Raw genomic sequence first — 23151 nt, forward strand, 5'->3', positions numbered from 1 at the left:
CATGCTGTGGCTTGCCTAGAGTGGCGCAGCCCCCCAGACCCTGTAGCACAGCAGCGGGTAGTGATCTCCAGCAGTGATCACCGGCACACAAAGGCACCCTCCACCAATGGCAGCGTGTCAACCACCCCCCACCACACCCTCCCCCCCGCCGCTGCGACATACCCCCCCGGTCGATGCATCGACCAATGGAGGACGGCAGGAGGGCAGAGGGTGGGTAGAGGCAGACCAACAGGCAGTGTCCACTCAAGCGGCAGCTGAACCAGAGGAACAACCCGTGCCGGTAGCAGTCGTCCCTATACAGAAGAAGAAATCCAAGGCCAAATCAGTTCGCCTACTGAGGGATGAAGAGGAAGCAGGGCTCTCAAAGCAGGAGCAAGGGGCAGGGCCAAGAGATAATCACCTGATCCCCATCCCCGACTGAGCTGCGAAATATGCGAAAAGATTTCAGCTGCCAGTCTGGAGAGCCCCTGGTGACTTGGCTGCTGGGATGTTGGGATATCACAGCCCACAATATGAAACTAGATGGTAGTGAAACCAAGCAACTGCGATCCCTATCCCGGGATGTGGGCATTGACAAGGGGATTGGGAAGAGGACAAAAACTCTCAGCCTCTGGAGGCAACTCATGTCAAGAGTGAGGGAAAGGTATTCTCTCAAGGATGATCTAATAGTGTGCCCAAGCAGGTGGAACTCAATGGAAAAAGGCATCCAGTACCTCAGAGAATTAGCTGTGCTGGAGGTAATCTATAGGGATTCAAATAATGAGCAGTCCCCTGTAGATCTGGATGAGGTCCAATGTACACAATCCACGTGGTGGAAGCTTGTAGGAAGCTGGTACTTCAGAACAAGTCTGATGTTGTTCCTGTAGGTAACAGTAACACCACCAGAAGTTGATGTAACTCACAATTTTTTAAGTATTTTTAAAGCACATAATTATAGAGCTGCTAAAAGCTCAAAATTTCTCTTAAAAGTTGCATCCTGCAGTATAGCTTTCCAGTTGTGTATTGGATTGCTACCTGCTCCCCCTCCCCCCATCCCTCCTCCCGGCAGAGTTGGAAACTCTGTAACAGAATTTTCTGTCCAGGGTATCCCTGCAGGGACATCTTCATGAAAGTCCCTTCCTCAGGGGGGTCACCCCTGAGTCAGAACATCTTGGGCAGCATTCAGTTGAAAGCCTTTGCCTCAAGAGTTCTACCAGAGCTCCTGTGCTCTGTCTCAGGCTGCTAGGCTTGTCAGCAGCAGCGAGGGGGGCCAAGGTCTCCCACCAGGACCACCTGTGTAGCTAACGATACATACCGCTCAGCGCTTAACTCTTGTAGTGATTCAACTACAAAACGCCACACAGTAGGATACTTTTTAAAGACTTTTGACCCTTTTGTGGTCTCTTCCCACAGCCTTTTCCCTATCAAGTCCCATGTAGACACATCAAAAGCAGCTGCAGCCGTGGGAATTAAGTCTTTTGCCCTAACCCATTCAAGTAACTCTCTGAGAGTGCTTTCGTCATAATTAAATTCTCTCTCAGAGAGTATAAATTGCAGGAGCCTTCCAACTGCCTTTTCCTCTTTAGAAAGCATAGACTCCATGCTCCTCCCCCAGTCACTCACTTGGCCAAGGCGAGATTCCAGCAAAAGCTTTACCATGCACGGCTTTTAAATTCTTAGCGCCGGGGACAGCGCTGCTTTTTCCAACTGTTTCCCTCTGCTTCGTTCCGTTCGCCTTTCGTCCCGAGGAACGGTGAATTCGAAGTCCCTGTTCGGGTGCCACTTGTCGACAGAGGGGCTTGAACAGATTGCTCACAGACCAATATGATCAACAAAATGTCCACTTTATTACAAAAGGATACTCGTTATATACTGTTACTACACCCCGACTCATAATCACCTCTTCTACAGTATTGGATACATAAAAGAAACATACTCTGCTGTCCAGTGCTAATTGGACTATAACAGGTGTCCATATGAGCTGAGGGCACACGTTTACCTCTCAGGACTCCTCCTTAACCTTGGCACTGATCGTCCTTTGTTCTAGCTTCAGAGGCTGAAGTCATGTTAACTACGCAGCAGTTTTTACTGTCTGCACCCAGCCATGCCAAGGCAAGGCCCACAGAAATGCAGAAGAAATTGTTCACACAAGCTTTGTTCTCCCAACAGAATAGGAGGGCTGATGTTACTTTCAATCCTCTTAAAGGGACTTCCAGTTCATATTTACAAGAAGTGAGCAATGAGTACTATGACCAGAACTAGAGGGGCCCTGCCTCCAGCCATGTGGAGGAAAGGGACAATCAGATCTATTAAACTGTGTGGATCCAATGGCCTGGCACATCAGACCCACAAGAGTATAAGGCTTTCGATGACACTAGTGCACAACAAACACTGATCTGTATGAATTGATCTGCATGCAGGTGAATACCTTGCCTGGTCTCTCAGAGGACCCTTCTGTTGTGGGACTGCTGAGGGTCAAAGAAGAACGGGTACTGATCGCTACCACAACAGTGCGCTGTTGACAATACGGCACCAACCGTGGCTCCATGACACCCATCCATCAGATGATTCATGAACTGGAGAGCTAGGGAGTCATCAGCAAGACTCAATAACCCTTTACTTGTCCTATATGGCCAGTGCATAAGTCCAATGGAGAGTGGAGATTGACAGTAGAAGCACAGCTCCTCCTGGCACCCTGACTGCCAGAGCTGGGTTGGATGTTCAAAGGGAAAGTCCCTTCCACACATCATGCCACTGATGCCACGTGGAGTAAGAGGGTCGCACTGATCACACAGTGAGCTCCAATAGGAAACCCCAATCACTCAGGGACCTTGGAAATCATTACAAAGTGGCCCAAAGGCAAAAATTTCGGACTATCATCAGAAGAGGAGGAGGAGAAGGTGACACATGCTGAGGAGGCCCCATCATATGGAGTCCTATGCAGCGAGTTGCAGAAGCTATTGAAGGACAAGGTGGATCAAGTCAGGTGGCAGAGCTGAAAGCCATCCAGCTGGCTTTAGATATCGCTGAACTAGAAAAATGGTCAGCACTCTACCTCTTTGCTGGTTTAAAAGTAAACAGTCGGGAGAAATGAACCCAACTCAAGAGAGATTACAAGTCAGAGTTACAATTTACTTAAAAGATTACAATAAATGCAATGATACAGAGAAAACTGGTTTTAACCCACAAAGACAGATGTATAACCAAAACCCTGGGACAAGACCAGAACAGAGCACCACATGGCCCCCCTGGGGGCAAAGTAAAAGGAAAGGAAGCCTGTTGGTCCAGATGATGGTCGCAGTTCTGTTGAAGTAATGATCGCAGTCTTGTCGAGAGTAGCAGTCGCAGTCCTGTTGAAGTTCTGGTCCTCCTCTGGATCTGACGAGTGGTACCAGAAGTGCCAAACCCCCAAGATTATATATGCTCAGGTTCAGGTGGGAATGCCCAGTACCTCCCTCAGGGTAGGGAATTTAACAATGGGTGATTTAACTCTGTGAGCCAAGGGATATTTTTGGAGTCTTTGATAGTCTAGGTTGTTGCAGCTGCTAGTCCAATTATGGCCCATTAGCAGAGAAAACCCCTCAGGCTGGGTATAAAGGTGCTAATGCCTCCCCGGAGGGGAATTATCACAGTTGAGTAATTCGTGTGAAGACAAAGAAACACTCCCCTGCCTCGAAGGGTTCTTTAACACCCAGCTTGTAGTCTGAGGTGTCAGGCAGCTGCTGCAAATGATCCATTATTAACAGTCCATCAGAAATGACATAGAGGGTGTAGAATACACAGTTTTAGTTATACCCACATAGTGATAAACTGGTCCTGACTCCTGTAACTAGGACAACCTCTACACTGACTCATGGATGGTAGCAAATGCTCTGTGAGGGTGGCTGGACTGATGGAAAAAAAACAATTGGCAGCACAGAGGTAAACCCATCTGGGCTGCTGAATTATGGCAAGACATCGATGCCCAGGTAGAGAAGTTGGCTGTAAAAGTATGTCCTGTAGATGGACACGTACCCAAGACTCGGGGTACTGAAGAACATTGCAACAACGAACAGGTGGATTGAGCTGCCAAGATTTAACTGTCTCAGGTTGTAAGGGTAAATATCCTTTTTGCCAGAAGAATGTACTTTGAGGAGACAGGTGTTGCTTAGGAAGCCTTCCCTGCCTGGAAAGTGCCTTTCTCAAAGAGTGGTTAGATGAGTTTTTTTCCTTTCCCTTCTGCATTCCAGAGAAAGCTGCAAGCTCTCTTTCTCTGGTATGCAGAGAGATAAGAAGATGCCACAGGCCTTCACATGCAGCTGGGAGAGCTGGGGGGGGAGGAGGGAGGTAGGGGTTGGGTAGTGGTGGGGGTTGGGCAGCAATAATAAAGCCCAGAGAAGGAACAGGAAGCATGTCTGTTTTGCAGCCAGTGCAGCTTTCCTTTGTAAATTTTTTAGCATTCTTGACTTCAGAATAAATCTTTTTGGATTCTTTCCACTGCCTTGGCATTTTTGGGGGTACCTGCATGTATCTTACTTCACACAGGTGGATCTGGACTGGCAACATAAGGGTGAATTATATCTGGCTTGGTGGGCCCATGATGCCTCAGGTCATCAGAGGAGATGCAACGTACAGATGGGCTCGTGATCGAAGGGTGGACTTAACCATGGACACTATCTCCCAGGTTATCCATAACTGTGAAACATGCACTGCAATCAAGCAGGGCAAGTGGGTAAAGCCTCTGTGATATGGTGGATGATGGCTGAAATATAAATACGGGGAGGCCTGGCAGATACATTACATCATGTTCCCACAGACCCACTAAGGCAAGAGCTACAATGATGGAAGCAACCACTGGATGGCTGGAGGTGTACTCTGTGCCTCATTCCACTGCCTGGAACACCATCTTGAGTCTTGAAAAGCAAGTCCTGTGGCGACATGGCATCCCAGAAAGAATTGAGTTGGACAAGACGACTCATTTCAAAAACAGCCTCATAGACACCTGGGACAGAAAGCACAGCACTGAGTGAGTGTATCATATTCCCTATCATGCACCAGCCCCTGGGGAAACTGACTGGTACAACGGGCTGTTAAAAACCACATTGAAAGCAATGGGTGGGGGAACCTTCAAACATTGGGATCTACATTTAGCGAGGGCCACCTGGTTAGATAACACTAGAGGCTCTACCAATTGAGCTGGCCCTGCCCAATCAAAACCCCCAGGTACCGTAGAAGGGGGGGCATGGCTAGGACCCAGAGGTTATTCTATACCACCTCGTGTCATTTTCTGGGAAGGGAAGAAGGGCTTGCTTCCAGGTCAGGGTAGCGTGATGGCACTCGAGCGGTTGGATATTGTCAGGGGTTTCCTCAGGCCGATGAGCAATAACATTTCTTGTACATGTTTGTTTGTCGCCGGGACAGAGAGATTTCTCTAAACAATTTTTCCTGCACTCTGTAGGCCTTGCTTGCCATGGAAGTGTCAAGCGTGTATTGTTTATACTTATAGACTGTGTGAAAATATGTGATGCTTATACTTGTTAACTGTGTGTCTAATTATAAGGTTTGAGAACATAATATGTTTATAGAAAGAAAACCTTGAGAAACTGAAGATAATGAAACACCTGCAAATTTAGTAAAACCCTAAAAGTAGATTAATTAGAAAGAGGTTTCTATGCCAAGGATGATTTCAGATCGCGTGGACAGAACATCAGGTCCAATGAACTGGAGACATGAGACGCGTGCACAGACCGAGCTATTCAATCATCTTATTATGAGCATGTACCCTGAGCAAACTAAACTGTATAAAAGTTAACTGATTTAAATAATAAATTGACATATTGTCAATCCTAAGGGTCTGTGAATAATATGTTCATGCCTCCCCATCGATAACTGGTGCCCGAAATGGGACATCCTCTTTGTCGAGTTCTGAGGGACGTAAGGCAAATAGAAGGACGTGGGAGAAGCAGCCGTTTACAGGTAGCGTGACCCCCGGCGCTACAGAACAAAGCCATGCGCATGGTGAAAAAGAAATCTTGCCCTGATCGGGTGAGTCGGCTGAAGAAAGGAGAATCGGGGTCTGCAGAAAGAGGCAGTGCAAACACTCCTTTATCTTATTCTCTCTGAGAGAGATTCTAATTATGACGAGAAAGCCCTTAAAGAGTTACTAATCCCCACCGTTAAAGCTGCCTTTGAGGTGTCCATTTGGGACGCTATTAATGAACATTAAGGGGAAAAAATCACAAAAAGATTTGACGAAGTAGCTTGTTATTTTACATTGTGGCAGCTGCTGACTGAAACAGAGCAATTTCTAAGGAGACTGAGAGGCAAGTTACAGCTTTAGCCTATGCTGTGTTAGCAAGCAGTGAAACTGAAAGCAGAGAGCGAGTCATCTTATCAGCTTTTATTCATTATGTTAACGATCGTGCTGCCGGCGAGTTTCAAAGTGCAGGCTTCTGCCCGACCGTCAGCCAGTGGCCCCAACAGCAGTTCATCCTTAGCCCCGGAGAATTCCAAAGTGCAGGACGTTAGGGAGGCCACTGCCAGTTGCACCTTTCCTCACGGCGAACTCTCCACCACCCCGCCCGCCGCCCCTTTTCCCGCCGCTGCTTCTGGGGTTGCTGCTGCTCTGCCGCCTAAAGTCGTGCCCGGCGCCGCTCTCCCCGTTGCTCCCCCGCCTGTGCCGAGCCCCAGCCGAGAGTCCCGAACTGACGGAGCCCCTCCGGCGCCACCCTGGCCAGGAGCCACTGCCGCCGCTGCCGCGAACCCCTCTGCCAGCCGCTGCCGGCACTGCCACTGCGAACCCCGCGCCCGACGCCGCTGGCCCGTCCACGAACGCGACCGCCGCTGCAGCAAACCCCGCGCCGCGCCCTGCCAGTCCTGCCGCCACTGCCCCTGCGTCGCCCGTGCCCGCTGCCTGCCGTCACCTCGCCTTCGCCATAGCCCGCGCTGACCGACCACCGTCGCAGCCTGATCGACATCATCACCGCGCGACACCGACCCCGACCTGCCGAGAACCGCCATCGCCCCCCCGTTCCCGATTCGACATCGAACTACGAGAACAGACAGAGAGACTCAAAGACCCGAGTGCAGCTGCAAGAAAAGTTTTGCAGACATCTGTGGCAGTACAGAAGTTAAAGCGACAAAACCCCCTCTTGCCAGCTCCCTGTACCCCCATGCAGGCAGGTTCCCCCAAGCCCTTTTCTGTCGTTTCCACCACCTCCTCAAGCTCTATTTCAGGGAGGGGGGAGGAGGGTGGGACCGTGCTGGAAAGATTTGTAAATCTGCTGTTTGAAAGATCAGGGGCTGGCGAAAGTGAAAAGTCTGGAGTAGAGATAGAAAGAGATTCTGTGAGATGCTATAATAAAAACTTTAGTTGTTAACTACTAACACATTTCCAGTTATAACAGATGCGGGAGACAATAGAAGTTATTAAGCATTAAATTAGAAGATGCTAAAGAAACTGAATCTATAGTTATTCGGTATGGGTTGAGATCAGGTTATACTACATTTGTGTTACAGCATTTTAAGAATAAGTATTATCTTCAGTAATAATGACCTTTCTTTTTTTTCTCTTAGCTCTTTAAACTTTATCTGAGATTCTAGTAGCAAGAATGCTTGTATAAACTGGAAACACTGAAGTCTGTAAGAGTCTGTACTGTTCCTTGCACTGCAGTATTTTAGATTTTTTTTAGTTTGTAATGATCTTTAACTATTTGAGAAAACTTTGAAGTTCTTGGACCCTTAGAAGAAATATTAGAGCTTAGTTTTTATGCTCCTTGTCAATTTGCTAGTTTAATATCAAAGACCTGATCTAATTTTTATTTCTTCTCTTTTTGCTGCATATATAATTTAACTTTCTTAGGACCTTGTTATGGCTTAGATGAGACTTAAGTTACAGTACTATTGATTGAGTTTAAATATAAAAAATGTTCCCTGAATGCTTCAAATTGTGATAAACTGAGAAAATGATTCGGGCTAATTAAGAGAAAACAGTGTAAGGTCAATATGACCTGGAGAGAAAAGAAAAACAAGTCGTAAAACTTAATTGGGCCCCTATAAAGAGATAAAACAAGTTACCTCCCTTTTACTTTGTGTAGGATTTATAGTGAGAGAATTTTGTTTAGTTAGCTAGATAATAGCACCTTTCTTAAAATTTATAACTTTGTATAGATAAGAAGCGAACATCTGCTGAAAGTCTAATTTAACAATGTGTAATGTTTATACTTATGTATAATGAATATTCATGTAGTAGCTGGAAATAAATGTAGAACAAATGTCTTCTTTGGGTGTGACAGGCGTTGGGAGTTGTTGAACCCCTTCCCTGATCACCCAGCGCTGAATTTGCTTTTATCATATAATAAAATTCTGATTGGAAATTGCCCGATTGGGTCTCTGTTTCTCACAAACTTGGTGACTTCGCCCGACGTGATACCCTTTGTGTTCTGGGAGATACTTAGCGCCTGAAATAGGAGCGCGCCCGCTGCTTTTCAGCGGCCTATTCACAGGCCTAACATTTCAACAAGGACCAAGGGTAACACATGTATATGATAAAAGCAAGGAATTAAAAAGCTCCTGGAGTGCTGCAGCAAAAAGCCCATAATTCTTGTGCACGAAGACCCGAGTGAGAACAACGGACTGTGAGTATCACTTCAGGGGGCGGATAAAGAGGTCGGAGTGAATGGTGAATGAGACGCAGCGTAGCTGTGACACGAGTGCGGAGTCCTTCTAACCTCGTTTCCGTTTTTCCGCGAGGAATGCGGCAGGTGAAGGGATGAAGCGGTTGAATTGATGAGTGGACCTCTGGGGTCGGTGGGAGTTTTTCAGAAAGGACCACTGAGTCGGTGAAAAATCCTAGAGGGGATCCCAGAGGATCGGTGGAAAGGTAGGAAAACTTTAGAAGGGACCTCAGGAATATGGGGCAGGGAATTAGTAAATTAAGTTGCCCCAGGAAGGAAAGGAGCAGGCAGGCATTGCCGGATATACCCTTAGACAGTCCTCTAGGGGTAATGATTTTAAACTGGGAAAAGAGGGAGAGTACTAAAAATAAAGAAAAACCAAAAATGATTCAGTACTGCATGATTGAGTGGACTAAAGAAAAATAAGGAAACGGTACCTATCTGGTTAGTTAGCAGCTGCGGGAAAGTTTTGTGTCCCGGGATAGGGGGCACGGATTCCTGAAAATTTTGACTTGGGCCCTCGGAACAGTCTAGAGAGTCAATTTTCAGGGGAGGCGAACAGGGGTTCGCCAGTTACCCAGGTCAGAGCGGGTCAGCCTAGGGCTGTGTGGTTTGGAGGGGACGCCCTCCGGTGCTCTGACGCTTTGGGAGAGCCAGTGGGGCTCTGGAGTCGGTGTGACTCGGTAAATAGCTGAGAGGTTGCAAAACAGCCTTGTAACCTAAAGGTAGCAAGTTCGAAACCCAGTGTGTGACTGTGGTTTGCTTTTGTTTTGCAAGCATGGGTGGTGTGGATTCAAAATTTAAGATCCCTAAAGAATCCCCCCGAGTTTGGTTTTTTGGAAGACGTTAGCTGGTTCTGAGACATCTTTAAAGAAGGAAGAGCTGTGTAGGCTGTCTCTAAATGCTTGGCCGTTGTTTGGACAAATGAGAGGAGTAGTATGACCGGAATTTGGTCCGTTTGAACTGAACACAGTGTTTCAATTAATCTCGCTTTTACATGTAGAACAAAGGTGGCGGGAAATTCGATACGCAGAGTTGTTTTTGTTCCTATTAACACGCCCTGGATTGGGGGTGGAAGGTAAGAGAAACGAAAGCTCAGAAAGGGCAGAAAAATCGGAAATAGAGTTAGAAAAAGAGGGAAAAAGAAAGATCGAGTCAAAGCTGCTCCTATCCCACAAATCCTATTTAAGAACACCAGAGAGGATGATTTAGATATGTTGATATCACCTGACAGGAGAGAGAGTAGCCCGGGAGTTCCACAAATCGGACTCCCTGCTGCAGCAGCGGTGGGGGGAGTTGGAACTGCCGGGGTGGTGGTTGCTCCTCCTGGACCGGCTCTGGCTGAGCAGGAAGGAGCCATTGAAGAACCCCCTGGTGCGGATCTGGCTGCACCGGGAGGGATTAGGCAAATTAAAGCCTCTGGAGAAGTTAGCTCGGGTCCAGCGGGAGTGAGTCCTGTCGGTTTAGTTGGAGTACGCACAGAGGTGCAGGTGAAATCAACTTTTGTTGAAGCCGCTTTCAGCGCGGCAGAGCAGAGGGAGGCTTACGCAGACGCTGCGGGGCTGGCTAGCCCAGAAATAACATCTAGTTTGATTGCAACGGGAGTAACAGCAAGAGAAACTCCCGGCCCCACAGGGGCAATGGCTGCGGGGTCTGCCCTGTCTGTTCCACCGAGCAGGGAAGCAGTCTGTAGCTCTGCAGCAGCTGGCAGCTTTGCCGGGGTAGATAAAGTTGCCATAACAACGGCAGAAGTGAGCTCAAAAGTAGAGAAACTAGTAACAACTAAGGTTGATAGTTGTATCAGTAGCAGTGAAGAGAAGGCGTCGGCCCCAGGGGGGGCGACGGCCCCAAATGTAGAGGTGTTTCTGAGAATGAGTAGCCCAGCACCACTGATGGGTGCTCAGGCAGTTGATTCTGTCGGTGACGCTACTGATATGAGAGCTGTAAGAAAGTGCAAGAGAGTGTAAGAGAGTGCAAGAGAGTGTAAGAAAGTGCAAGAGAGTGTAAGAGAGTGCAAGAGAGACCCCAAAGTTTGCTGCGGGCTGTACTGTTGTAGAGGAAACGACAAGAGAAATAAGTTGGGTCAAAATGTATGAAGCCAGGCAAAAAGCAAATGAGTCGCCCACAGACTTTTTGAGCAGATTGAAAGATGCTGTTAGAAAATATATTGATATTGATTTAGAATCAGACTTGGGAAAGAAACAGCTGGTATATCTGTTTGTGGGGCAGTCCACAAACGATATAAAGAAGAAATTATTAGAGATAGCTTGGGCAGTATATCAGAACAGAAAGCAGAAAGTTAGTACGGTGGGCGGTGAGGCGATTATAAGAACAGCCGTTACTGCGGCAACAGAACTCCCGGCTCAGAGAGCAGGGGAGGCTTCTGGAATGGCCGTTACCATGGCGACAGAACTGGCTGGCGCCATGAAGAAAAAGTGTTACCTGTGTGTGATACAGTGAGAATGCGTGTGACAGGAAAAGATCTGGGGACAGAGAGAGCGAAATTAGAGCAGAAAGCAATCCCGAAGTTTAAAACTGTGGCGAGCACAATAAAGCGAAGACAGGAAAAGCTAGTCCTAGTTGTTGCTCTGACTAGTGAAGAAGTTTTAGTTCCTGCTATTGTGGTCCAGGCAGAGACAGCAGATGCGAGTGCCGGGACAGCGTTAACCACGTGCACAGAAAGGATAAATCCAACTGTGGGACAGGCAAAATCTAAGTTTAGTACAGGAGCTGCTGCCACCTTCGCAGACACAGCGGGGGCCGTAGCAGGGGCAAAGGCAAATTTTTTCCTGGCTGTGGCCAACACGAGCGGAGCAACTCATAACACCTTAGCGGCTGCGAGCAAGAGATCGGCTGGGGGGCAGAGGCTGCAAGAGAACAAAAGAGCGGTGTCAGTAGCTAGAGTCCCAGTCCAGTCTAACTCGGGACCCTCCGCTCCCCCATCAGACCGAAAGGGGGGGAAGACAAAAGCAGTGTAAATTCCCGGCAAACACAAAAACTAAAACCCGCCAGTGCAATATATATATCATAAGGTAATAAGGTGATGCTTTGAAAACTGTGAGAACTATCTAAGGGAAAAGAAACTATTTACTAACCCTTGCATCCCCTGTCTTTTAAAACTGCCGCAGGCTCATAACCTGTGAAAGAATATTTCCTACCCTAACTCGGAAAGGGGTTTTGTCTTAAATGTAAACTAACAATGTGTCAGAAGTTAAATGTTCACAGGCAGTTTGTTCCAGCAAATAACCCTGGAAGCTGTACCACTAAAATTCAAACTGAGAAGCCAAGAGAACAACTTTTATGCAGGAGTAGACACATGTCTCAACTACAAATGCAAACACGCGACCAGAGTGAAGGGACTTGTTGCTCCATCACCTCTGAAAGAGTGGACTGTGTCGTCAGCGCCTGGGGACCTACGACTTAAACTCCAAAAAGGACCTTTATGAATCCATCACCTGAATGGAGAAAACATATCGAAGGCTGGAATGAGTTATCCCCAGAACAAAGAGACTTAAAGGCCTGACAGGTATTTCCTGAAAGTTTCTGTATAAAACCTAGCCTGAGATCTTGGTTTCAATTGGCCCCAGGACAAATTTTTAGGAGACAGCAGTTTGTTTCCTGGAAAGAAGGAGCCATCTCCTGGCAGAGTGGAGGGGCAGGTGCATATTTTACTAATCACCTAATTAACCCAATCCTGGTGTTAGCTTGTGACCTTGAAAAAGAAGATCCCCTAACTCCTGGACCGCCACCACCAGATCGAATACACTGTATAAAACATCCGTGGGCTCAGCATGATGGTTGGGTAGAGTGTCAGTGTAGGCACTGTCACCGTAAATGGTCCTGTGTGGCCTTTAACCGACATATACATTGCCCTGTGTGTCGTGACACACAAGGAGGTCAACCCCAATTGGAGTCAGTACAGATAAATAAGCTGTTCTGTGGGTGGGAATTGTTATTACCAGTAAATTGGGAAATATTTGAAACTGACTGGTATGCAGCATTAAGATACAGTGCGAAGAAATTCTCTGAAGAAACAGCCCAAATTGACTGCCCGCTGGATGACTTTAACTTTATAGACCCCATGTAAAGAATGTCACAATGGCTAGCAATTTATATATTGACTAATTAGTGGGAATAATTTTGTTGACAGAATCCGTTGTTGTGAGATAAAGCGAACATTAACCTGGAAAAGGAAAAACTGGGCCTTAATTTAACTTAGAAAATCTAAAAGGGGCAAGACCAGGTTAACCTCTGAACCTGCCACTGACAGCCAGCCACGGGATGCAACCCCGTTTGGGCATGGGCCGTGGAGGCTTAAGTTATGCTGGACCCTTTTGGATACTCTGCTGCTTTTAAGCTCACGTCCTGTCTGACGAGTGTACAAAATGCTACCAAATTACACGATATAAAGGCCGTATGATTCAAAGCTTAAGCTACCACTCATTTGTCAACAAAGTCTGCTATGGCTCTAGACAACTGAACACTTGCAACACGGGTTCTCGGCAACTATGGGTAGCAAAAAATTTAATAAAAGGGGGAACCAGGCTGGGACTTAGTTGTCCTAAGGGAGAGGAATGGATTTGTTTCACTCAAGAAGGCCATTGGGACATTTCTGATGGTGGTGGAATGCAGGACATGAAAAGGGAGGAAATAATAAAACAGAGGGTGCAAACTTCATTAAAAGAAACGGCACAAGGAAAGCCTTCCAACACAAGTGACTTATACCAGAAATTGAAAGACAAACTAGGAGAAGATTGGCAACTCCCGGGTTATGGAACTAACCTATATATTGATCTAATGGAACATATTATTCAAACCTTAAATTTACCTAAGTGCTGGATTTGTAATGGACCTTTGATGACAGCCCTTGTTTCATTAGATTGATAGTTTCTGTGGTACAAGGAATGCAAATATCAGCAATGCTGATAGATCCAAAGACGGCTCAAAGTGCCAAAGTACTGTTAGTCACTAGAACTCCACCTTCCCGGGATGAAGAAAATGTCAAATTAATATTGTCCAGATTAGAGCAAAAAAACCCGAATCAATAATTTTATAGAAAGAGAGGAGGGATTGTGATAAACTGAGAAAATGATTCGGGCTAATTAAGAGAAAACAGTGTAAGGTCAATATGACCTGGAGAGAAAAGAAAAACAAGTCGTAAAACTTAATTGGGCCCCTATAAAGAGATAAAACAAGTTACCTCCCTTTTACCTTGTGTAGGATTTATAGTGAGAGAATTTTGTTTAGTTAGCTAGATAATAGCACCTTTCTTAAAATTTATAACTTTGTATAGATAAGAAGCGAACATCTGCTGAAAGTCTAATTTAACAATGTGTAATGTTTATACTTATGTATAATGAATATTCATGTAGTAGCTGGAAATAAATGTAGAACAAATGTCTTCTTTGGGTGTGACAGGCGTTGGGAGTTGTTGAACCCCTTCCCTGATCACCCAGCGCTGAATTTGCTTTTATCATATAATAAAATTCTGATTGGAAATTGCCCGATTGGGTCTCTGTTTCTCACAAAATGCTGTTGCAGCCCAGAGCAAATGTTACCGAGTATGACTGATGCAAAATATGTCCTTTTTCAATGAGAAGGAGTAGAAGTTATAGACCCACTTTTTTATAACATTATTTTTGTGCTGACTTTTCACAGTAACATACTAAGCAGCACAAAACTCTCACTAATTGCCTATTAACTCGGTCATGTGTATCACATCCTAATAGAAACTCTTACTGAGCTTTCTTTATCAGCTTCTCTTTTCTTTATTTAACCTAATTGAAAGCTGCTTTAAAATGCATTGAAGACATCATCATTTGGATAAGATTCTGAACCGATGGTTCTAGGATCCAAACTTTTAAAATCAATGAAAGTTCTTTTCGAAGCATGAAATTACCTTTTTCTTGCAACTTTTTTCTTAATTTAAAATTGCTAATCCTTTGAGACTGCCTTCTTTGCCAGGTGTTAGTATCTACTTGCAATCTGCATATGCAGACTTGATAAAGAGTGAGAAAAATTCTCACTCTTGCAATCTTTGATCACTTCATCTGTAAAGAAAATATTTCTTTCTCTGTTATAGTTTTAACTTATTAGCTAGTATGATTCATTTGCATTCTAGAGATTTTAAGCAGAGAATGCTCAGTATTCTTTTTGATTTTACATTCACAAATGCATGTGTATTGAAGATTCTTCACTCCTTTCCCAGTGACTTTTGCTTTGCTTTGCTTTGCATGTATCATCCATTAGCATTTCAGACTATAGGCTGAAAAGAATAATTAGGACTCTCTTGTCTAAATCTAAACACTCTGGAGAGAGAAAAGGTACTTCTCTGACTGCTGCTTCTTTTTGCTAAGACAGATTTGCACCCATCTTCTCTAGCCTTTCTTTGCAAGCCAAGCCTTTGTAAGAAATCCAACTTTTTTGTGATCAGTGCAATCAAAATCATTTTAAAAAGTGTTCTGCAGTTTTCCTTAAACATTCTTAAAGCAAACAATGCTTTCCCCCCCCCCCCCCCTTTTATCTATTCCTACTATTTGTACGCCTCTAGGATGAATTATTAGCAAGTATTGGCTTTGCAATCTATTATGGATAAGTGTAATTTGCAATGTGATAGAAAAATGTATCACAAAATACCCTATAGATTAAATAGAGAAAAAACTATTCATTTTTAAATGTCAGTCAAAACAAACTCTTAAGCAGGTACCAAAATATTGTAATTCTGCACAGCTAGATGAAACCAGATTAGCAGTTTGGTTTTAATGCTTAATTTAGTAATGCCCTTTTTTTTGTTCACGGCACATAATCCAATCTCCATAGAGTACTTTCTCTGTAAGTTAAATGATAATGGATTGTGTCTCATACCACAAGGAATCATCCTTAACCAAACAAAATACATGTAAGAGAGAGAATTCTACAGAGTTTCTCATGCATATTGCAGACAAGATAAATATAGCAAACAAAAATAGAATGATAGTGTAAATACCTATGAATTGTGTCAAATAGGCAACAGTAGAATATTTTTTATGGTAATTTAAAACAGATAATTCAAGTAAAATGATAGAGTAAACATTTGTGATGTTTGCTTATATGAGACAAAATCCAAAATCTTACTAGTTATAGAAGATGAAACCAGAAGAGTTCCTTAGGTTGTATCACATTTTTGAATGAGACTTAATGAAATTTTAGAGTTGCTGAGAGTAATTAAGTCTGTGGAAAAGACTTTCTTTTTTACAGTGCAATCAAATATGATTTTTATCAGTTCTTCAATCCTGTAGTTTCATTCTTTCAATGAATAGTTCCTCAGCTTTAACAAAACCTATTGTTTTATTGTTAAGAAATTCTGGAGTTTTATTATACATTCCAAAGCAAATATTGATACATTACTTTTCTTTTGCAAATCGCATTTAACTGTAGGCCTAAATGATCTATAGAAATTCCTTTCTTTTTACCCATGAATCTTATTTTGTACTTATTACCTATCTGTACTTTTCAGCTGAAACGACTTTTGTAACACAGCTGTGAGTTGTAATCAGAAAAGCAATACAAGCAGAACGTGATGATAAGACAGCTCCATCCTTTACTACAGTACGACAGGAGCTAACAGAACCATTTGGGAAATTTATTGGTTGCATCATGTATTCAATACCCATCCTGACCCAGATGAGAATATGAAAGTAGAATTTTTGAACATGTTAACCTATAATTTTATCAGAATTGTTAGAAGATGTAGATAGTATTAGCATACTCTGTTATGAAATAGAACTGTTATAGATTTTTGTTATTAGCACAAAGGTATTAAGTAATTCTTAACACACTTTTGCAAAGCGAAAAGGGGGAAAGAAGAATATCAGTTCTCCTCTATTGACCTGCAAAAGTGTTTTATGTGCTTAAGTTTTTTGCACACAGGTGTTCTTTGGTTATCTGCATGATGGATGAAGCCTTGGTAAGAAGCTGGTTCTTTAGAACAAGGTTGATGTTGTTCCTGCAGGTGACTTTGACATCAGAAGTTGTTGTAGCTAACAGTCTCTTCAATATTATTAAAGTACAATTTTTTAGTACTTTTAAGGCACATAATTTTAGAAGTTAAGAGGTATATAAGAAGTTAAGAGGTATACAAGTTATAGAGGGTAAGAATTTAAGTATAATGTATTGTATGACCTTTAGATTACTCATTAGGTATTGGTAAAAGAAAGTTTATCTATCTGGTTAATTTTATCTGTTTGGTTGAGAAACTTTGATATTATAAGGTACTAGAGAATAATTATGGTTTCTTAGTTCATAAAACACAGTGACATGAATTTCAAAAGTATGTCTGTGTGAAAATTTGTTTGATGGTGGCCACCGTGTGAAAGTGAATGAATGAAAGCGTATGCATGTATGTGTGTGAATATATGAACAAATACACAAACAACTTTGACACAAACACCTTAAATAAAAACAAGACACATAACCCTAAGTTGAATGGAGTTCCATTTGCAGAAGTGTTTTTAGATTGAATAAAAGCTTTCAAGAATAAGTCCTATATTTAGAAACATCTTTAAGCACAGAGTTAAGAGCACAAACTTTGAGATCAACAGGTTGTTAAGTTTGTTAATGGTAGTGGTATTATTATATGTAATTGTGTTTGGTAATATGTTATAGGTATGATGAAGAATGTTGCAGGAATGCAGTAAAAAATTGTTCAAAGCAGAACTGGGGAATTGTCGCCGGGACAGAGAGATTTCTCTGAACAATTTTTCCTGCACTCTGTAGGCCTTGCTTGCCATGGAAGTGTCAAGCGTGTATTGTTTATACTTATAGACTGTGTGAAAATATGTGATGCTTATACTTGTTAGCTGTGTGTCTAATTATAAGGTTTGAGAACATAATATGTTTATAGAAAGAAAACCTTGAGAAACTGAAGATAATGAAACACCTGCAAATTTAGTAAAACCCTAAAAGCAGATTAATTAGAAAGGGGTTTCTATGCCAAGGATGATTTCAGATCGCGTGGACAGAACATCAGGTCCAATGAACTGGAGACATGAGACGCGTGCACAGACTGAGCTATCCAATCATCTTATTATGAACATGTACCCTGAGCAAACTAAACAGTATAAAAGTTAACTGATTTAAATAATAAATTGACATATTGTCGATCCTAAGGGTCTGTGAATAATATGTTCATGCCTCCCCATCGATATTTGTTAATAATATTGTTGCTGTTACTGTATGTTTTCTTATCTCATTACTGTTTCCAGTGGGGCCACGCTGCCGAGGGGGCTTTGCTCTCCCTCCCAACCAGCCCGGCCCTGGGCCACACCGCTGAGGGGGCTTGCTCTCCCTCCCGGCCGAAGGGGCTTCTCCCAGCAGCTGGGGGGGCTGCAGCCACAGAGGAGAGGAGAGGAGGAACTACGGAGCACACAGAGGTTTACCAGTCCAATTTGGGGTGTGGGAGGGGGTACGGTGGGACATTGGGTCCCCGGAGGGGTGGGAGGGCGCACAGGGCAGTCCTGCTTGGAGGGTCGCGGATGAGCAGTGCGAGAGAAGTCCTGTAGTAAAATATGCCCATGGGCAGGCTGAGCTCACTAGCCTCCTGGCAGTCATCCTAGGAGAAGGACAACTCTAATTCCAAATCCGGGCAGATGGAGCTCGCTTAGCCCTGTAAGGCCATCCATCTAAGAGAAGGATACTCTAACTAAACCTACGTCCGGAGGACCTCGCTGCCACTGTCCAAGCTTACTTGGCCGTGACAGATGAACCTTAGGATTAAACGGTGGGTCCAGTTCTGCGCATACTGTGTCTCACCTAAAAAATCCACTGCACAGGCTCGAAAGTTATACCCACATTTGCAAAGCCCTGTAGTGACGGGCGAGGGTCAAAATGACAGGTGAAAGGTGCACTGGAAGCCGTAGACCCAACCCCGCATGCAGGCGGTTCAGGACATTGATCGTTAGAGACTGACCAGAGATGACAGTCTCTTTGGGCAGCATCCAGAATGACCAAGCAGCTTTTTTCAAGGAGGGCACTGCTTGCTCCACTCAGAGAGGGGCCTAGAAAAGGTGGCCTAACCAAAGCTCATCTCCCCCTTCACCCGGTTGGTTAACTGCAACCAACGGGCATCTTCTACTAATGCGGTCACAAAAAGATCAAAAGACAAAGGTTTACACCTGCCTCCAAAGGTGTACCCAAATTGACTCTCGCATGTTGGAACATCAGAACCATGCTTGACACTGCAGATAGTGGACATCCTGAGCATCACTCTGCCCTAATTGCCCACGAACTCTCACGTCTCAATATTGACATAGCTGCTCTCAGTGAAGTTCATCTCCATGAGGAAGGCAGCCTTAGAGAACATGGTGCCGGTTACACACTCTCTTGGTCAGGTAAACCCAGAACCGAGAGGCATCTCTCAGGAGTTGGCTTCATGATTAAAAACTCTATTGTCCATAAACTCGAAAATCTGCCGACAGATCATTCTGACCTCATTATCTCCCCACGCCTTCCACTACACAACAAGCAACATGTTGTCCTCTTTAGTATATATGCCCCAACTCTCCAAGCTGACCCTGCCGAAAAGATAAATTTTACACTGACCTGCGCCTCCTTACCCAAAAGGTGCCTGCAGATGATAAGATCATTATCCTTGGTGATTTCAACGCCAGAGTAGGAAAGAACTTTGAACCCTGAATAGGAATATTAGGCAAGCATGGTGTTGGAAACTGCAACGATAATGGTCGACTTCTGCAAGAATTCTGTGCAGAGCAACAGCTCACCATCACTAATACTATCTTTCAGCAGAAAAATAGTCTGAAGACAACCTGGATGCATCCTAGATCTAAGCATTGGCACCTCATCGATTATGTCTTGGTGCGATGGAGAGATGTCCGCGATGTCCACCATACCTGCGTGATGCCTAGTGCAGAATGCCAAACAGACCATCAACTCGTGCCCTGTAAACTCAACTTCAACCTTAAGTTCAAACCTAAAAGGGGCAGTATCCCAAGAAGGAGACTCCAAGTTAACGATCTTCAATCAGCCACAGTGAGAGACAGATTCCAGGCAAATCTTCAAACTAGGCTCAAAAACCATTCCATAGATTCTGTAGATGCCTCTCCTGAAACACTTTGGAACCATATTAAAAAAGGCATCCTGCAGTCCTCTGTAGAATCCTTAGGGTTCTCCTTCAAGAAGAACAAGGACTGGTTTGATGAAAACAACCAAGAGATCCAGGAATTGTTGAGGAAGAAGAGAACCGCCCACCAAGCACACCTTGCACTGCTGTTGTTCGAACAGAGAGATTTCTCTGAACAATTTTTCCTGCACTCTGTAGGCCTTGCTTGCCATGGAAGTGACAAGCTGTATTGTTTATACTTATAGACTGTGTGAAAATATGTGATGTTTATACTTGTTAGCTGTGTGTCTTATTTTAAGGTTTGAGAACATAATATGTTTATATTAAGAAAACCTTGAGAAACTGAAGATAATGAAACACCTGCAGATTTAGGAAAACCCCTAAAAGTAGAGTTATTAGAAAGAGGTTTCTGTGCCACGAATGATTTCAGGTCACATGGACAGAGCCTCAGATCCAATAAACTGAGAGCATGAGATGCGTGCACAAACTGAGCTATCCAATTATCTTGTGAGCATGTACCCTGATGTAGTGGTTTGAACCAGGTTTTCCCCCTGAAGCTAAGAAAGTGGTAGACCCCAGGGGGTGGTGACCCCTGGAAGTTTTGAAGTTTTGTCCAGTGGGCGCTTCTGTGAAATGTAAACATACCACAAGCAAACAGAAGAGAAGGTTAGTTGTAGTTGGGTTGTAGAAGTGGTAGTCATGTTCTGAGGCCACGAGGAGCAGACAGCAGCAGCCCCACTGGGGGCTGGGTCCCCCCCAGCCCCAGCGGGGGGGCTACGGAGACTTGGAACAGCGTAATGCTGGGCTAGGTACCTGTGGTTCAAAGCTAGAAAAGTTTTCTCCACCGTGAGTGAGCTGAGACAGAGCAGCAGAAGACGCAGCATCCAGAGTCTATGGCTAAAAGCCAACAGATAAGACCAAGCAGTAACAAGGGCATGCAGCACCACAGAGAGAGGACTCCTGGAAGGAGAACCGAGGAAAGAGAGTCAACAGCAGAGAGACAGAGTTTGGGGTAAGAACTGAACTAAAAGACCCCAGACTCCTTTGAGACCCCTCCTGGAAAAGGAGGAAGATGATGGACTCTTACTTGAAAGAGCCTTGGAGTGCTGCAGCACCAGAGAGAGAGGAGCTGAGAAGCTCAAAGATGTCCTGAAGCTGGACCGGGACGGAGAAGGAATGCGGGGGGGTTGAACGTGGCCCCCCTCGCTGCTGCTGGCAAGTCTAGCAGCCTGAGACAGAGCACAGGAGCTCTGGTAGAACTCTTGAGGCAAAGGCTTTCAACTGAATGCTGCCCAAGATGTTCTGACTCAGGGGTGAACCCCCCTGAGGAAGGGACTTTCACGAAGATGCCCCTGCATTTCGTGATATGCCTGTGGTGAAGCAAGTTTTGTCCCTGCTGGCAGTCCACAGGTGAGACCTTCACTTGGAGTCAAAGGAGACCCAAGAGGGGTGAAAGGAGACCCCCTTGTGTCTTGGAAGACCCTCGTTTGGAGACGACGGGCCAAGGGGCTTGGAGACCCCCTTGTGTGTATTGAAAAGAGATCCAGCTACAATAATCCAGCTATCAGCTGCTGCATGTGAAGAGGACAGATGACTGTTGCCGTAGAGAAACTGCTCAGAGACTAGAAGGGATCTGTCCTTCTTCCCTCCTGGACTTTTATTTTGAGGGGAGAAGAGATCTGATCCATTGTAAATACTTATGTCATGGTAGAGATAGTTGAGATCATGTGTATAATGTATTATAATATTTATGTGTACAGTCATTGTAATATATTCCCTTTCCCCATTTTGAGTCTTGTGTGTTTGTCTGGAAAACCCATCTCACATTGGATTGAGATGTACCAGGGGGCTTTGAATAGGGAATTAGATTTTTGAAACTCTCAAACCATGACACCTGAGCCGACTAAACTGTATAAAAGTTAACTGATTTAAATAATAAATTGGACATTGCTTTGATCACATTGGTCATGTTGCTATGTCTCTGCACCTCCACATCAATACACTGCCATCCTGTCACGTAAGAAAAGCAGCCTTTCGTCTTGCATGCAGCAAACTCCAACAGAAACTCTGTGACATCCAAAACAAGTGGTGGATCATTCTAGCTGAAAAAACTCAATTATGCGCAGATACTGGTGATCACAGAGGATTCTATGAGGCCCTGAAAACAGCATACGGGCCTACATACCAAGTCCAAAGCTCTCTACTCAGCACAGATGGTCAAACGCTTCTGACAGATAAAACCTCCATTCTGAATCGATGATCTGAACACTTTCAGACTCTTTTCAGTACTAGCCGTGTAGTCCAAGACTCAGCTATTCAGTACATCACACAGCAACCAGTGAAGAATGAATGCTGCATACTGCCCCCACTTTAGGAAAAACTCTTAAGGCCATACAGCAGGTGAAAATTGGCAAGGCAGCTGGGGTTGATGGAATTCCACCTGAAGTCTGGAAACATGGGGGCCATGCACTCCATGCTAAATTTCACAAGTTTGTGGTATGCTACTGGGAACTAGGTGAACTACCATCAGACCTTCGTGATGCAGTCATCATTACCTTGTACAAGAAGAAAGGAGTTAAATCAGACTGTTCAAATTACCGTGGTATTACTCTGCTCTCCATTGCAGGCAAAATCCTAGCAAGAATACTTTTGAACAGACTAATACCCGCCATAGCAGAAGGAATTCTACCTGAAAGCCAATGTGGTTTCAGAGCCAACAGGAGTACCACAGACATGGTATTTGTTCTCAGACAACTGCAAGAGAAGTGTAGGGAAGAGAAGAAAGGTCTCTACATAACCTTTGTTGACCTCACCAAGGCTTTCGATACTGTGAGCAGAAAAGGTCTATGGCAGATTTTGGAACATTTAGGTTGTCCCCCCAAGTTCCTTAAAATGATCATCTCACTTCATGAGGATCAGCACGGCCAAGTCAGATATGGCAACGTGCTTTCTGAGCCCTTTCTAATAACCAATGATCTGAAACAAGACTGCGTCCTTGCACCAACCCTATTCACAGTCTTTTTCAGCATGATGGTCCAAAGGCCCACGGCAAATCTCGATGGTCAGGATGGTATCTACATTCGATATTGTACTGATGGAAGCCTATTCAGCCTAAGGCGACTGAAGGTCCATACTAAGACCTTAAATCATCTTGTCTGGGAGCTGCTTTATGTGGGCCCTTGTCGCCCACACAGAAGTAGCTCTGCAGTGTTTAACATCCTGCTTTGCAGATGCTGCTGAGCTTTTTGGGCTGGAAGTCAGCTTAAAGAAGACTGAAGTTCTCTATCAACCTGCACCTCAGGAAGTTTTTCATCATCCTCATATCACCATTGGTGAATCAGAGCTCAAATCAGTCCAGCAGTTTAATTACCTAGGTAACTTCATCTCCTCGGATGGTAAGAT

The sequence above is a fragment of the Pseudopipra pipra genome, chromosome W (assembly GCF_036250125.1).
Source record: "Pseudopipra pipra isolate bDixPip1 chromosome W, bDixPip1.hap1, whole genome shotgun sequence".
Classification (NCBI taxonomy): Eukaryota; Metazoa; Chordata; class Aves; order Passeriformes; family Pipridae; genus Pseudopipra; species Pseudopipra pipra.